Here is an 11,512-nt window from a genome sequence, read left to right on the forward strand (position 1 = left end):
TGCAGAGACCTGGACAAACGCAAGGGCTGGCAAGCAGCAGCAGTGTGAGGTTTAACACAGGCAGGTGCCGGATTCTGCAGCTGGATGCACCCACAGGCTGGGATGGGGAGGCTGGAGAGCAGCTCTGGGAAGGGACCTGGTCCTGCTGGATGGCAAGGGGGACCTGAGTGAGCTGTGCCCTGGTGCCAGGAGGGACATCCCTGTCTCAGGGGCATCAGGGACAGCAGCAACGGGGGGGACTGACCTGCTCTGCACTGGGGAGGCCTCACCTCCACTCCTGGGACTGGGCACCTCAACATACAAAACAACTAAAGCTCCTGGGGAGCATCCAAAGGAGGGACATGGGGATGGGGAAGGCTCTGGAGGGGCCACACAAGGAGCGGCTGAGGGCACTTGGAATGTCCAGCTGGAGGAGACCGAGCTCAGAGCTCCCCAGGGACTGCAGCCTCATCCCGAGGGGCAGCTCTGATCTCTGCTCCCTGAGAGCAGGGACAGCACCCAGGGAACGGCTGGAGCTGTGCCAGGGAGGGTCAGGCTGGGAAGCAGGAAAGGTTCTGCCCCAGAGGGTGCTGGCACTGCCCAGGCTCCCTGGGAACGGGCACAGCCCCGGAGCTCCCCTCCCTGGGATTGTTGGGGTGTCTGTGCAGGGCCAGGAGTTGGATGTGTGATCCCTGTGCTCCCTTCCAGCTCAGCAGATTCTGTGGAAAGCTGTGCCAGAGAAGCTTTTCACTCTGCCCCGGGCAGGGAAGAGCTCTGAGCTCTGCCTGCCCCCAGTGACTCCCTGCCCTTTGCCATTTCACCAGCAGGTTTATCCCTCACGCCTTCCAGCTTCCCCTCCTGCCCAGCTGATCCCGGTGTCCTCAGGCACCCCGGGCTGACTCCGGGGGAAGGAATGGGGTGTGTGGGTGCCGTGACACCGGGGACAGCCGCCCCCAGAGCTCCCGGCTCTCAGGTAACAAGTGGACACAGCAAAGAGAGACTGAGAAGGACGAGGAGGAGCAATCCCAGCCCAGCAGCTGCAGAGCTGCCAGCTCAGGCTGAGGAGCTGCACTTCCTCCTGACAGCACCTCACCCTCGCTGCGGTGACAGCCCCCGGTCACGGCTCCGTGCCACGTGGGGCTCGGTTTAAAGGCGCCCCTGACAAAAATGACAATTCTGGTCAGGCTTCAGGCCCTGCAGACGTTTATTACTGTCACTCTCGAGGTGCCTCTGCTCCATCTGGGACTAACAGGCACTAAGAAACACAAAGATGGAACTTCCCACTTCCACACCTCATCCAATAGCAATATGTGTGACACTCAAATTCCACCTAAATCTGAGCCTTTTTTGTCTGATATTTTCAAACTTGGCTGCAAAAGCTTCATTTCCTGAGATAACTGATATTTATTTGCCCAAGTTTCCCTCCAAACCAGAGTTAAGGTGCAGGTAAAAATAGTCCAGGCAGCGATAGTAATGTCAATATTGGTTATTACAGTGCTGGCAGCTGGGTAGGATCAAAACAAGGAGCAGGGAAGTCCATCAGGAGTGAGGGGAGGATGGTGGGAGGAACAGGAGCAGAGAGGGAAAAAGAAAAGCTCAAGTAGAGAAACACAGCAGCAGCCAGGAAAGACAACACACTCCTGCTTCCAATAATATTGAATCAAAGGAGACACTTAAGAGCCTTTGTTGCTACTCCTGGTCACACAGAGGCCACATTCCTTCCCTGAGCCTTCCATAAACCCCGACATCTGTGCATTTTCCATGAAAAGGAGGTAAAACCACGGCAGCCCATGAATGTAACTGGGAGCAGGGCTGTGTTCCCTATAGACAGGGCCAGGAGCGAGGAACTGCTGCTCCCGGCCGAGGCTCAGTGTCTGACAGCCCGGCCGAGCACTGCCGTCACTCATTAACTCACTCTATTAACTCCTCAATTAGTTCTTCAGGAACTCTGCATGCAGCAAAACAAGACCTCCCACAAACCTTCCTCCCTGCAAAGTTCTCTGAAGTTCTGTCAACCTGGCACAGGCTCCCCAGGGAATGGGCACAGCCCTGGGGCTGCCGGAGCTCCAGGAGCACTGGGACAGCACTCCCAGGGATGCACAGGGTGGGATTTGAGGGGTCCCAGGCAGGGCCAGGAGCTGGTCTGGATGATCCCTGTGGGTCCCTTCCAGCTCAGGATATTCCTTGATCCTATGATTGAAGCACCCAGCTCCTCCTTTGCTCTCAGCTCGCCGACCTCACCCGTTTCTCCCGCACCATTTGCACCCAAATTTCCCAGTTATTCTTGTTCTACTCCTGTTCCAAACCCAAGATTTACTCCAACAAGAGACTCTCCTATTTCCTGGCATTCCAGTTTGCCCATTTTTACGGCTGAGCTGCAGCTCCTGCCCTTCAGGCACTGTGACTCGCAGCCCCTGTTGAACCATCCTGCTGGATGACATCCACAGAGTCATGATCCCGAGCACAGAGCCCAGGGCTGCTCCACCTGCACCCCTGGCACTCAGCAAGGAGAGCAGGGGAGCTCATCCCTCCGTTCCCTGCACCCCTGGCACTCAGCAAGGAGAGCAGGAGAGCTCAGCCCTCCGTTCCCTGCACCCCTGGCACTCAGCAAGGAGAGCAGGAGAGCTCATCCCTCCGTTCCCTGCACCCCTGGCACTCAGCAAGGAGAGCAGGAGAGCTCATCCCTCCGTTCCCTGCACCCCTGGCACTCAGCAAGGAGAGCAGGAGAGCTCATCCCTCCGTTCCCTGCACCCCTGGCACTCAGCAAGGAGAGCAGGAGAGCTCAGCCCTCCGTTCCCTGCACCCCTGGCACTCAGCAAGGAGAGCAGGAGAGCTCATCCCTCCGTTCCCTGCACCCCTGGCACTCAGCAAGGAGAGCAGGAGAGCTCATCCCTCTGTTCCCTGCACCCCTGGCACTCAGCAAGGAGAGCAGGAGAGCTCATCCCTCCGTTCCCTGCACCCCTGGCACTCAGCAAGGAGAGCAGGAGAGCTCATCCCTCCGTTCCCTGCACCCCTGGCACTCAGCAAGGAGAGCAGGAGAGCTCATCCCTGTGCTCCCTGCACCCCTGGCACTCAGCAAGGAGAGCAGGAGTGCTCATCCCCCATTCCCTGCACCCCTGGCTGTCAGCAAGGAGAGCAGGAGAGCTCATCCCTGTGCTCCCTGCACCCCTGGCACTCAGCAAGGAGAGCAGGAGTGCTCATCCCCCATTCCCTGCACCCCTGGCTGTCAGCAAGGAGAGCAGGAGAGCTCATCCCTCCGTTCCCTGCACCCCTGGCTGTCAGCAAGGAGAGCAGGGGAGCTCATCCCTCCATTCCCTGCACCCCTGGCACTCAGCAAGGAGAGCAGGAGAGCTCAGCCCTCCGTTCCCTGCACCCCTGGCTGTCAGCAAGGAGAGCAGGGGAGCTCATTCCTCCGTTCCCTGCACCCCTGGCACTCAGCAAGGAGAGCAGGAGAGCTCATCCCTCCGTTCCCTGCACCCCTGGCAGTCAGCAAGGAGAGCAGGAGAGCTCATCCCTCTGTTCCCAGCCCGGAGCTGCCCCCAGACTCTGCTGAGCAGGGACAGGACCCAGGGAACAGCTGGAGCTGTGCCAGGGCAGGGATAGCATGGACATCAGGACAGGCTCTATTCCAGAGGGTGCTGGCACTGCCCAGGCTCCCCAGGGAACGGGCACAGCCCCAGAGCTCCAGGAGTGCTTGCACAGCGTGCCAGGGATGCACAGGCTGGGACTGTTGGGGTGTCTGTGCAGGGCCAGGAGCTGGATCTGTGATCCCTGGGGGCCCTTCCCACCCAGGAGATTCCATGGTTCTGTGATGCTGGAATTCCTCTATACCACTGCTGGGCTCAGGGAAGAAAAGTTTTGGGTCCCCTTTGCTGCCAGAAAACTCAGGGGAGATGTCAAATGAAGCATTCCCTGCACAGAGCATGGAAAAGCACCACAGGAAACACTGGGATATCTCCCTACCAAAGAGGAGAGGAAGCACTAACAACCAACACCCCCTTCTCGCTCAGGATCTCACTGTGGGGGACAGCAGGGATGGGATTCCCTCCAGCTGTCTCCCAATCCAACCGGGAAGCTGTGATCAGGACCGGGGATCCCAATCTGGAACACAGCTGGGCCCCCCAGCCCCCTGTTCCCCAGGCAAGCTCTGCCAACAGCGGCCTGGAGCTTCCCAAAAATCCTGTAAGCCCACAGAGCACTTTTCTCCTGGTAACAAACCCCCGAGCAGCAGCTCTCACACAGCGCTGCCTCGTCGTTATTATTTTTGACAGTTTCCAATTTGTGAAGTCAGAAATCCACCCTGTCCCTCCCACAGCACACGCAGAGCTCCTGGAACACCAGGCTGAGCAGGAGATGCTCCCCAGCTCCTGCATCCCACAACAAACCTTCCCCCAGCGTGAGGTTCTGCAGGAACCTTTGCTGCACCACCTGCCCGACAGGCACCTGCTGCTGCACCGCCAATCTGTCCCCGCTGCCAGCCAGGACCTCGTCCCACATCCTTGGATTCCAACGTTAATCCAAAGCAAGTACAGAAAGCACCAGGAATATCAGTGTACACACAGAGAACAAGCCTTGGTTTCAGACCAGTTTGTTCCTCCCCAGCCCTCAGCACCTTCTGCCGAGCAAATGTCACCCAGGCCAGCCCAGGCCATGATGTGCTCCCACTGACAGCCCAAAATTTAACTTTGCTTCCCATGAGATCACCATTGGTTGCCATGGAAATCCCTATACTACCATCCACCAAGGGTATTTTTTACCACTGAAGTATTTTGGCAGCATGTTCGCTTTTAAGTGTCAGAGTAATAAGAGAAAACATAAATGTTTCTTCTCTCATCAGGCTTTAAACAGAGCTTTATAACCCAAATCTGCTCCTAAGAGCTTGGTTCAAACCTGTAGGGCTGGGCAGGGCTGGAATCACCACTTTCTCCTTTCTTAGGCACAAAATAAACAATGAAAACAACCTTTAAGTTTTTAAAACATTGATTTCCAAGTGGGGGAATCAAGCGAGGAAAAACCTCTTAGGCCCCTCCAAGTTCGCTCAGTTTCTCTTTTTCACTTCCTAGTTTGGTTTTTTTTTTAGCTGGTGCAAAACAAGGCCCTCAAATTCAGCAGGGCCCTCCCAGCCTCTGCCAGGAGCCGCTTTCCTGTCAGATCAATCTTGTGGTGATTCCAGCGGGGCCTCCACTCCTACCCCGGTTTCTGGTCGTTAATAAAACCAGCACGGTGACATTTACGGGCAAACTCTGCACCCTGAGGTGGGCAGGTCCCCAGGAGGGTGGCACCCGTGGGAGGCTGAGCCCCCTCCTGTGACCCCCGGCAGGGACCTGACCCCGGGAAGGGACCAGACCCTCCGGAGAGGGACCCTGACCACTGATCCCTCTCCTCTCACCCCCGGGAACGGGACCAGAACCCCAGAGGACAGGTCAGACTCTCAGGAAGGCAACCAGACCCCCGCAAAGGGGAGCAGACCCTTGGGAAGGGGAGCAGAGCCCTGGGAGGGGGATCTGACCCGCCAGAAGGGGACCAGACCGCCGAGAGGGACTTGACCCATAGGAGGGGAACCACAGCCCAGGAAGGGGGACCCTCAGAAGGGTGATCAGACCCCCGGGGCTGACCTGACCCCCAGCAGGGGGACAAGAACCTCGAGAGGCGGACCTGACCCTCGGGAAAGGGACCAGACCCCCAGGGGGGTGATGTGACCCTCGGGCAGGGGACCCCCGGAAGGTGAGCAGACCCTCGGGAGTGCGCGCTGAGCCCTAGGAGGGGGATCTGAGTCGCAGGAAGGGTGACCTGACCCCTGACCTTGCCACCGCCACCACTCCCGACAGCTCCGGCCACTCCCGGCCGGCCAGGTGAGCTCCAGGAGCACCGGGAGGCCGCAGCCCCAGCCCCCCGCCCCGCCAGCCCGCCCCGCACGCACCAAAACACGGCAAAAGGAAACTGTCACGCGCAGAGCAGGCGGATTTAACCCAGATCCGCACGGAACGAGGCGGCGGGACCACGGCCCAGCCCCGGACAGCGGCTCGGCGGGGCAGGTTTTTAACCCCCCAAACGGTACCGAACCCCCAGAGCTCGGGGGGCGGCTCCGGGAGGCCGGAGCGGAGCCGGGGGGGCGGCGGGGCCCAGTCCGCGGCGCCGGGCCCAGCCCCGACCCTGGCCCCGCGAGGGCGGCGGTGACAGCCGGGTCTCACCTGCGGGTGCCGGGCTGCCCTCGGGCGCTGCCGGGCCGGGCTGCGGGCCGGGCCCGCGGGCTGGGCCGGCCGGGGCTGCGCGGGCAGCGGCGGCGGAGCGGCGGCGGCGGCGGCTCCAAAATGGCGGCGGCGCCGCGGCTCTCTCAGGGCGGGGGAGAGGGGCGGGGCCGAGGGGGAGGGGGCGGAGTTTGAGTTGGGCGTGGTCCTTGGTGGGCGGTGCTATCTGAGGTGGGCGTGGCTGGGGCGGGGACGCGGGGACAGGGATGGGGACAGGGGGACGGGAATGAACGCATGGAGATGGGGACACAGGGACGGGGACACGGACATAAGGACACGGGGACGGGGGCAGGGATGGGCATGGGGACAGGGGGACAGGAATGAGCGCATGGACATGGGGACACAGGAACGGGGACACGGACATAAGGACACGGGGACGGGGGCAGGGATGGGCATGGGCACGGGGATGGGGATGGGGACACGGACACAGGGACACGGACACCGCAGGACGGGGATGGGGACTGTGGGACGCGGATCGCGACTCGGGACGGGAACAGTGGGACGGGACGGGGGGACAGGGATGAGAATGGGGATGGAGGGGGGGAATGGGAACGAGGACAGGGGGACGAGGATGGGGACACGCGGACGGGAATGGGGATGGGGGGACAGGGGCGGGGATGGGATGGGATGGGGACAGGAACGGGGACCTGAGGAGACAGGGACGGGAATGAGGATAAGGGGACGGAGACTCGGGGGCGGAGATGCAGACACGGGGGCGGGGACTGGGGACAGGGAGATGGTGGGACGGGGATGTGTCAGGGACAGAAACACGGACACACTGGGATGGCCACGGGGACACGGGGACAGGGGGTCGGGGATGGTGGGGCGAGGGCGGGCACAGGGGAACGGTGGGGCGGCCCCAGCCCCGGGGACGGGGGCGAGGGGACAGTGACAGCCCTCGGGACCCCGGGGTGGGCGAGCTGCGGCCCGCGGGGGTGGTCACGGCCTCGGGGGGAGCAGGAGGAGCACAAGGACAGCACCCCGCGGCTGGGGGGACACGGGGACAGCAGGAGCCCCTCCACGGCCTTCAGGTGGCCCCAGCGCTACTGCAAGGGGGGGACCCCAGAGATGGGGGTCAGGGCACTGGGGTGGGGACAGAGTCCACCGTGTCCAGGGATCGGGGTGAGCACGGAGAAGGGAAGGGAAAAGGGAGCCAGAGGGAGCAGGGAGCCAGGGCTGGAGCAGGGATCTCTGAGTCATGCTGGCAGTCTGGGCTCCTGGATCCGCTGTCGCCGTGCCCGGATTTGTCTTTGTCTCGTGGATAAACTGCTTTCCAAGTGCCAGCATCCTCCAGGAACCAGCAGGAAGCCATCCAATCCTTCATTCCAAAGTGAATTCCTGCCATGAGATTTACCACTAAGCTGCTCCGTGCTGCTCTCGCCGAGGCCTTGACCCTGCACAGACTCCTGCACGTGGTTAAAGTTTACAGGGAAAACGTGGCCTTTGCCATGGGAAAAGAGGGACGGTTTTGTACTGCCCTGCTGGCAGGGGGCACGGAATCACGGGATCCTGGAATGGTCAGGGCTGGGAGGGAGCTTAAGGCTCATCCCGTGTCACCCCCTGCCACAGGCTGGGGTTTGGCCACGGGACTGTCACACAGAAATGCCACCACAAGTGTCCCCCATGACTGAGTGGGTAAAACTCCTCGTTTATGGACGCTTTTCCAGTGTGAGGGCTGCTAGGGAAGGACTCCTAGAATTTACACGGCACCCAGTGTGGTAATTAGCACCATGGTGGCCATTAATGCGGGAAAAAATAGCACAACCTCAGGAGTTTCACTTCCCTGTTTCGTCTGTTGGAGGGAAATGGGCTTATAAAGCATTTTTTGTGGCTTGCTGTGGCTTCTGGGGACAGGATGAAACCATCCAAGCAAATTCCCAAACCTTCCAGCCGCCCCCAGAGCCCATTCCCACCCCCAGGAGGGCTGGGGCTGTACAGCCTGACTCCTCCAGCTGATTTCTAGAGCTCCAGCCTTGGAACAGCTTCCTTGGTCTCTGCTCCAGCCCTCTGGAACACGCTAAGATACAGCTGAACTCTGGGCTTGGCAGCAGCAGGGCCAGGAGCTGCCAGCTCCCCTCTCCCAGCAGGGACAGGGACAGGGACGGGGACAGACACCCCAGGCCATGGTTCTGTGCCCTGGCTGTGGCACGGGGCACTGGATCCCACTGGGAACAACAGCTGGAATGTCCTCAGCACCGACACAGGGGCTGGGCCAGGCTGGACACCGGGAGCAGGCCGGACTCACGGAAGGTGTCCCTGTCCCTGGCAGGGTGGCACTGGGGGGCATCAGGGACCCCCTCAATCCAAACCCTTGCAGGATTCCCTGCAGTGCTCTGTGTGAGGGCAGCCCCTCAGCACGAGGAGCGCTCTGGCTGCAGAGCCCCCAGCCCTGGAGCAGGGATGGAGCTGAGCCTGAGCAGGATTCCCAGCGGGAGCGGGCACACGCTGGGTGGGAGGCTGCAGCCCAGAATAGGCTGTGGATGATGAAGAATTCTGGGATCTATTCTTGGCTCGGATTGAGGCGTGATCTGGTGCCTCCAGCAGGCATCAGAACAGGATCTCCCAGCGCCAGTTTGACATTAATCTGAGCGGCCCTGCAGGGAGGAGGGGACGAGCTCTCCTCCCTTCTCCCGCAGCCACAGACTCTGCCGAGCACCCAGCGCTGCTCTGGGAGCTTTTCCAAACCCCGGCGTTTCTCTCTGGCTGCCTTTTGGGCCGAGTGACCGGGCCTGCTTCAAATCCCACGGCTCCGAGTGCCCGAGCACAAAGAGCCCGAGGAGCAGCCCACATTCCTTGGCCTGCGGCAGCCCGCACGTTCCCGGGGCTGCAGGGAATGTTCCTCGCTGCTCTGGGGAACATTATCCACATTATCCCGGCCGGCAGCGCGGGAGCGCAGGCGGCCAGGGCAGCGGCTCCTGCGGGGCCGGGGCGCACGGTTAATTATAGCCGGCAGGGTTGGGCAATGTTGTGTTTGCCGGGTTGCCGGGGAGATGAGCGGCGGCCCCAGCGCTGCCCCGGCAGCTCCGCGCTCGGCAGCAGCGCTGCGCTCGCAGGGCTGCACCGCCGACCTTCCCAAATATGGTCCAGCAGCAGCCGGAGCTCCCCGGCTCAGCCCGGGCTCAGGGACCAGCCGGCTCCGGCCATCGGACCCTCACAGCCCCTCCTGAGGGCACCAAACTGAGCCCTGCGGGAAATCCCGCTCTGCAGCCTCCCCTGGCCACAACAGCAGCCTGGGCTGGGCACATCCAGCCGGGGGTACCCAGAGCAGCCGGGCAAAGGAGTCCTGAGGGCTCGGGGGTTTCAACAACAGGAAACCAAAACTGCTCTGGGGCAGGCCCTGAGGTCATGGAAACCTCCTGTGGAGCCAGGCTGGGAGAGCTGGGGGTGCTCACCTGGACAGGAGAGGGATCCAGGGAGAGCTGAGAGCCCCTGGCAGGGCCTGCAGGGGGACTGGGGACAAGGCCTGCAGGGACAGCACCCAGGGAATGGCTCCCACTGCCACAGGGCAGCCATGGGTGGCATCTTGGCAATGAGCAATTCCTGCCTGGGCTGGCATTGCCAGAGCAGCTGGGGCTGCCCCTGATCCCTGCAGTGCCCAAGGCCAGGCTGGGCACTGGGGCTGGAGCAGCCTGGCACAGTGGGAGGTGTCCCTGCCATGGCAGGGGTGGCACTGCAGGGGCTCTGGGGTCCCTTCCCACCCAGCCATGCCAGGATTCCCTGATTCTGTGATTCCAACAGCTGCCTGTCCTGCCTCGTGGCTCTGGGAAATTCTCAGTGAAGGAATGGGGATGTAGGGTGTGACCTTCTGTTCCTGACAGTTCCCTGCTCAGGGACAGGGCTCTGCTCCCATTCTAATGGAAACCCTCCAGCCCTCACTTTTACACTTCTCAGATGTTCTAAGCACTTTTATTGTCCTTTTTATTCACAGTTAATTTTCTTCTGCTTGGCCAGGAGGGAATATTTGTGTGGCTGCAGTGAAATCAGCCATGGGAGACCCCTGGGACAAGATTAAAACTGATTTTTATTGTGGGACAAAGAGTTACTGAGGAAAAAATGTCCAATATTTTTAATTCATATTTTCCTTATCTTTTCCTCCTGTCCCTTGTGTGGCAAGAATCAGCTCCAAGTGTGGCAAGTATAAATGCAGTGGTGCAGGCTTTATTACAAGCCTGTAATAAATCATAATCAGCATTAATTAGCAGTTCATGGGACAGGGCAGTGTTTAAGTGCACATCCTCTGCTCCCTGACCTGGGGAGTTTGACAGGGGCAGGGCAGGTGGGGCAAGGACATTAAAGGGCTGAAACTGAACAAACAACACGGAGGGGCCAAAGAAGTGCCAAAAATAAATAACCAAACCCACGGGGGCGATGCTGCTGTGGGAGCTCGGCAGCCTGGCCATGGGATTCCTGTGGAAAACAGTCCCTGCCAGGAGCTGCAGTGACACCACACACCCGGGGTGCCTGGGGGACACTCGGGGTCACTTGGACACCAATGGGCACTCTGGAATCATGGAATGGTTTAGCTGGAAGAGACCTCAAAGCCCACCCAGTCCTGTGGGCAGGGACACTGTCCCAGGGTGCTCCAAGCCCTGTCCCACCTGGCCTTGGGCACTGCCAGGGTGGAATTGTTCCTTCTCACACTTTCTCTTTACACTGCTCCTACTCCTCCTCTGCTCCGGGCCTGACTCTGGTGATAAATAACCCCCCAAAGTGCCTGGGTGCTCCTCAGCAAACCTGCCACAGATCTGTGATTTATCCCCGATATTTCCCAGATGTCCCTGAGCAGGAAGCAGCTCGTGCACTGCATTCACGTGCCTGGAATCGCACAAAAATCTCGGTAACTAACAATCCCGGGTCAGCCTTTGCCCTCTGCCTTGGAACACCCCCGTGCCGGCTCTGCCAACAGCTCCCGGGCCAGGGGCTCCCCGGTGCATCCTCACTCCCGGGAAAAACTGCTCCTACAGGAATCGGTGTCATTTTCTCACCTTTGTAAACGTAACCGAGGCGTCAGGTAACTTCTACAATAGGAGTCGCTCAATAAAGGAACTCTCTCTCAAGCGAAAGTCAGCTTTCAGCTGGGTCAGCTTAGGTCACACAACGAGCTGTGCGTTAGGCAGGTGGAGAGTGTGAGTTACACCGGGGCGGGTCTGTGCAACTTCTCCTGTAAAAGAGATGCCATTTTCTACCCCTTCGTGAGCCTGCTTTGTGGAAATCTCCTCCTCACGCCCGGCAGAGAACAAACAGCGTCTTTTCTAAAGGGTGTTTGGAGCGCTCCTAAAACCGGC

At 60.3% G+C, this 11,512-nt stretch overlaps 1 protein-coding gene across 2 annotated transcripts in view; it reads right to left on the bottom strand.

Moving 5' to 3' along the window:
• The window catches only part of PPP6R2 (protein phosphatase 6 regulatory subunit 2), a 58,110-nt gene extending 51,820 nt beyond the window's left edge, over positions 1-6,290 (bottom strand). For both annotated transcript variants that reach the window (XM_064703143.1, XM_064703141.1), the window contains exon 1: positions 6,171-6,290. The gene's annotated coding sequence lies outside the window, so the exon portion shown is untranslated. The remainder of the gene's footprint in view (positions 1-6,170) is intronic.
• Positions 6,291-11,512: the final 5,222 nt, after the last annotated feature.

Source organism: Zonotrichia leucophrys, chromosome 1A (genome assembly GCF_028769735.1).
Source record: "Zonotrichia leucophrys gambelii isolate GWCS_2022_RI chromosome 1A, RI_Zleu_2.0, whole genome shotgun sequence".
Lineage (NCBI taxonomy): Eukaryota > Metazoa > Chordata > Aves > Passeriformes > Passerellidae > Zonotrichia > Zonotrichia leucophrys.